Below are 6,144 nucleotides of genomic sequence, written 5' to 3'. Positions count from 1 at the left end.
GGGCGCGGCGGGCGCGGCAGGGCTTCCGTCGCTGGCACTTCGCTTTCGTTTTTATTTACTTTCCTTCAAAATTATGCGTAACTCTCCTACGTTTTACTGCAGATCCACTGGTAGTCCAGGAAAAAAGGCACCGTTTGTGTAGAAGCTGTCAGATCTAGCCAGTATTTCTGGCTGGCAGCTCTATTGCTTTCTCTTGTGAGGCTGGGGAAGGAATCTGCTTCAGGGTCTGTAACCTAGAAGTTTATTTGGCCCTAGTGTAGTGTATTTTGTGCTGGCAGGCAGTGTATCTGAACTGTTTGTTATTGACAAGAAGTTGCTTTGGCTTTTTTGCGTGTGCCCAGACTTTACTGTACTTGGCTTGGGAGAATTCCTGTTGAGTGTATCTTTGTATCTGACGCTTCATGCAAAGCTGCTGAAATACTAACCTTTAAACCTAGGAACTTGCTTGACATTTGGACTTGGAAACGTAAACAGGAGAGGTATGATCAGTTATGAGAGAAGGGGACAGTTTCCTGTGCTTTTCTTTCTGTGGAAGTTGTGTGTCGCTTACGAAACACTAATATTTCACTTCCGATTTCTCAGTAAAAAAGTGTTGATCGTACTAGGTGTGTTGTGACCAGTTTTGGGCATGTGAGGTAGAATGTGGTTCGAGTCTGCCAGGGCCAGATGCCCTGACAACTCAAAGTAGAAACTGCCTTATGAAAAAATGTGCATTAGTGAATGAAACCTTGAAGGGAAAACTCTGTGTGAGTGCAGTTGCAGAGATTGAGAGCTCTGGGGTCAGGCATTTGCTTTGGTAAGAAGCAATTTGTAAGATTACAGTATGAGACACTTCATACTAAGGAATAACAAATGTGGAAGAGGAGGTTGCAGCGCTGCATGGTTAGTTTTTAATTCATATTACTGTGTCTTGGAAAAGATAGCTCCAAGGCTTTTTGTTTGAAAACTTTAGGCTGCTGGCAAGAAAACCACAGGGTGAGACAAACTGCTTTTAAAACCAAGGTTAATGTGACAACAGCTAGGTAAAACTTTCAACTAAGTAGTTGAAAACTGCTGTAAAAACTGAATATGTACATTCAGAGTTTCACTGAATATGGGAAGAGAATTATTTTGATGTAGCTGCTTTTTTTTTTTTTAAGTACTGCTTCTCTCCTGTGACAGAATAATCTATTTAATTAGTACAGCCTTGCTGAGAAAGCTGTTCTTGAAGGTGTGGTGAGCCATATCCTGCATGAGCAGGAGACTTTTGCAGGGGGGCTGATCTATACTGTACATAGGTCTTTTGACACCTGGTAAATCTGGACCAGTGTTCCAAGTCTCTTGCTGCTCTTAAAGCAGCAGTTAAACTTCAGTTGCCCGTACTATGGGGTAAACGTCAGTGTTACTTAATCTTATTTTTTCCCTTTCCTGTGTGAAGGAAAAAGATGAGCAAAAGAAAGCTGCTTCGGGTTTTGTTGAGGTCAGAGAAATTCTCTTGCTTCATAGTCCTGGACAAGTTAGAGATGCAACAACAAGTGCCAACTTCCCTGAGAATAAGTAAGGAGATTAGTCACAAGTTAAAGCAGATTGAATCATATTTGGCTGTTTTCCCTCTTTCCACCCTCTGCAGTGTAAGTGTTGTCTAGACATAAACTAAACAGGCAGAACTGTGATGGTCATCTTAGATCTTTAGCATCTTTTAAGCTCTTTTTCAGAATAAAAAGGAGTAAATGTTGCATTGCTGTAGGACATAGATAAATAGGCAGCACTTATTTAAAAAGTCTTAGGTAATTGTAATCTGAATTCTGAGCATGGCTCACTGGTGTGTAGGAGGGAGTTTCTAAGCTAGCTTCAGATGACTTGTTGCTGGCAGACAACCCTGTGTGTTTAAAAAACAAGGTATATAGAAAGGCTTCGAATGCTGACAGGTTTTATGTTTCTTACAAAACCTCACGTAAGGAGTTTCAAGATCATAGTGTTGTTTTGATGTATTGGGGCAGCAATAACTGTAGTTATTCTTAAGTTGCTTTGTAGCAAGAAAGGCAAGAGGATCCCCTAAGAACTTTGCTTGTAGCTGGCTCTCAGGACTGAATCCATTTTACAGTAAGCTAATCACTTTTTTTTTTTCCCCCAAATGTTATTTAACTCCCAACAGGAATGGAACATGTAATCCCTTTTGAATATGGTAATTTAGATGCACTTATTGCTTAAAGGCTTGGTTTATTGCACTCAATGTTGCTAATCTTTCGTCTGTGCGTTCCTTCTATTGATCTTGTGTTTTCAGAATGCAATCTGGTAATGGTTGTGGTGATCAAGTAATACCATAAATCTACGTGTTTCTTTGCAAGTGTGTGCCAGTGCTGTTAGAGTTGATGGGTTTAACCAATGGTGCAAACCGACTGAAGACATTAGCAGTGGAATTCAGCTAGTTTTTCATCCTCGGTCCCTCATCTGCCTTCTGAGCTTAAGCACATGAAAGTGAGGTGTGTGCCCTGTGTGCAGGAGAAGACAGATGTATACATGAATGTATCTATATTACAAATCAGAATACTTTTTAGTGTGTGTGTTTATATGCTTAACCTGTTTTATCAGAAGTGTGGCAAAAAGAGAAGTGTAGAAAATGAAGGAATTAGGGTGCAGGGGAAGAGAAATGTCTGCTCGGGTGAAGCTGCTTGAGTCTGTACTCTGGGATCTGTGGCTTGGCAGCATGCATACAAAAAATACTGCTCTCTAGACGAGTTAAATCTATCCTGTTTGGATATTTGTATTCTGTACAGACTCAACTGTGCTTGTTGATCTGCATATCTGTTGTACGAGCTGATTGCTGTGTTTAATCCAAAACTCGAGTCCAGAGAAGAAAATATGCTGCAGTATGGGGGAACTGTACAACTAGGTTGTAAAATATAGCGGTAGAGTTGGAAAAAATACCCTAAATGCAGAGGCCAGTGTTTTGCATCAGTGTTGCAAGGGGGAGGGGAAGAGAGGAGGCTGCCAAAGCGGTTCCCCTAGTCGGAATGCTGTTTCAGCCCCACCACGTGCGCAGAAGGGGGTGAAGTCTTGGCTCCAGCGCTCGGGAAACTGTGCCAGTGACTGAAGAGGAGCCAGGACCGTACCTTGCTTGGAGTGATGGGCTTGTGTGTACCTACAGAACTTGTCTGTCAAAGTCGAGCTCATTTAGACAACAGTTCACTTAATAGGCACTTGATTTCCTGACTTGTGTACATAGTTATAGAAGTAGGTCATATAAATGTAGCTTCATGTGAAAGTCTTTTTCCAGTGAAGTGTTTCTGAAATAGGTGCTGTTTCTTAAGTGAAGAGTTTAAGTACTTAAGCTGGATGTATGATGAGAATCCCTGGTATCCCACACTACTCTAAACCACATCAAGTTTCTTGGCTACTCAAGTTTCATTTGTACACCTTGAGGTTTCAGTCAAAAATGAGAACTTGTAACTGAATGTGCTTCTTGACGACAGCAGTTCTTAAAGGCACTGGCTGTTCATAGACAGAAAATGGTGACAAAACTACATCTGCTGTTTCTTCATCTTCATCATACTTCTGCAGAATGCTGTCCTCAGAATGCTTCACTCTAAACCACATCAAGTTTCTTGGCTACTCAAGTGTCATTTGTACACCTTGAGGTTTCAGTCAAAAATGAGAACTTGTAACTGAATGTGCTTCTTGACGACAGCAGTTCTTAAAGGCACTGGCTGTTCATAGACAGAAAATGGTGACAAAACTACATCTGCTGTTTCTTCATCTTTCCTCTTCTCCAGTATGAATACTTCTGCAGAATGCTGTCCTCAAAATGCTTCAACTTGATAGCATTTTACAAGACAACTGTTACTGCTTAATGAGTATTTGATTAGTATCACTTTTACGTAAGGACTTGCAATCTGATTTGGGTTGGGAGACTTTCCTGTGAATGTTCTCAACAGGTGACACCTACACATCTTTTTTAGAAAAGAATCTGGAAGCTTCATTGTATGTCTAGTGTCTAAAGCTAGATGGGATTAAGTGAGATCCATATAGTCTTTGTTTCTTCATAAGTATGCAGCACAGCCTGTGATCAATGTAATTCCCTCTGCCTGCTGGCACTTATGTAGTTGAAACATTGAATCAAGAAACAATGACCTTTGTAGTTCAAATGGGAGTATTTTAGTCCCATGACTCGTGGTCTGAGGTTTCTTTTCTGTTCTAGGTTGACCACTGGAATCTAGGAGTGCTTAAAGGTTTTTCTAGCAACTCTTCACAGAAGGTGTGCTGTGATACAAGTGAGCTGACCTAACAGGCAGCAGCTTCCAGGAGGGACAGTCCTGCACTTCTGCATCTTACTTTTGTCCACATGTATAGCATGGATTTCATAAGTTGTCTTGAAAGGCTTAAATTTGGAAAGTAACTCCTGAGGTAAAGGTGGTAGAAAATCAGTGTCATTCCCCTCACCCTCTGTCTTTCAGAGTACTCCTTAACTTCCCTTTAAGATTGGGGGAAATGCTTTCAGCTCAGTTTCTGTGATTGGGTTTGTTCAGCCATTAGATGACTGAAGTTTTCAACAGAATGTAATTAAAGCAGGCAGTTTTTGTATGATCATGTCTAGCTCTTTCTTCTCTCCTACAAGAGCTTCAGTTGTGACTACTGCCGTTCAGTGTATGTTTTCTTTTGGTGCTAATGGAAGTGACTAGATATGTGCAATAAAATGGGATGTTCTCTGAAATGCTGTTGCAGCTACAGGCTTGTAGCCAGCTCGTGACTGCTAACAAGCTCAGACCTGAGGTTTTTAGTCTGTTATGCCCAATGAAAATGCTTTAATGCTTGTGAAAAGAACTGAAGTGAGATCTAGCTGCAAATTTCTAGGACTTAAATTCGTATTCCAGTCTTGAAGATGCTACTGTATAGGATGCTCAGTTATGCTGGTGAGAGACCTCTCTCTCCTCAAATGTGGTAAAATGTCAAGCAGAGTTTAAAATACTAATCTTATTTCAACTTGTGTGGAGAGAAGACCCCAAAAGGAAGTTGGATGCTTGGCCAGAGCCCATCTAGAACTTAATCTGGCTACTGCCTTAAAAGACAATTAAAATGTTTCTATAAATACCTTAGCAGTAAAAGGAGGGCTAAGGAGAATCTCCATCCTTTATTGGATGTGGGGGTAACATAGTGACAAGGTGAGGAAAAGGCTGAGGTTAATGCCTTCTTTGCCTCAGTCTTTAATAATAACACCAGTTGTTCTCTGGGTTCCCAGCCTGCTGAGCTGGAAGACAGGGACAGGAAACAGAATGAAGCCCTCATAATCCAAGGGGAAATGGTTAACAACCTACTATGCCACTTCCACACGCACAAGTCTATGGGATCCACCCAAGGATACTGAGGGAGCTGGTGGAAGTGTTTACCAAGCCCCTTTCAATCATCTGTCAGCAGTCCTGGCTAACTGGGGAGGTCCGAGTTGTCTGGAAGCTAGCAAATGTGACAGCCATCTACAAGAAGGGCCAGAAAGAAGATCTGGGAAACTACAGGCCTGTCAGTCCAACTTCAGTGCTGAGGTAGGCTATGGAGCAGATCATCCAGAGTGCCCTGACATGGCATGTTCAGGACAAGCAGGTGATCAGGCCCAGTTAGCATGGGTTTATGAAAGGCAGAGCCTGCTTTACTAACCTGATCTCTTTCAATGACAGGGTTACCCACTTAGTGGATGAGGGAAAGGCTGGGGGTGTCTGCTTGGCATTTAGTAAGGCCTTTGAAACCATCTCCCAGAGCATTTTGCGGGAGAAACTGGCTTCTTATGGCTTGGGTGGATGTACTCTTTGCTGAGTAAAAAACTGGCTGGACGGCTGGACCCAAAGAGTTGTGGTGAATGGAGTTAACTCCAGTTGGTGGCCAGTCACAAGTGGTCTTCAGAGCTCAGTACAGGGACCAGTCCTGTTTAACATCTTTAGCAGTGATCTGGATGAGGGGATTGAGTGCTCCCTCAGTCAGTTTGCAAACATCACCAAGTTGAATGGGAGTGTTGGTCTGCTTGAGGGTAGGAAGGCTCTGCAGAAGGCCCTGGATAGGCTGGATTGATGGGCTGTGCAGGCTGATTGTATGAGGTTCAACAGGGCCAAGTGTCGGGTCCTGCACTTGGGTTACAACAACCCCATCCAGTGCTGCAGGCTTGGCACTGAGTGGCTGGAG

This window comes from Mesitornis unicolor, unplaced genomic scaffold (genome assembly GCF_000695765.1).
Source record: "Mesitornis unicolor isolate BGI_N332 unplaced genomic scaffold, ASM69576v1 scaffold278, whole genome shotgun sequence".
In the NCBI taxonomy this organism is placed as follows: Eukaryota; Metazoa; Chordata; class Aves; order Mesitornithiformes; family Mesitornithidae; genus Mesitornis; species Mesitornis unicolor.
Note: the sequence above shows the minus strand (reverse complement) of the source record.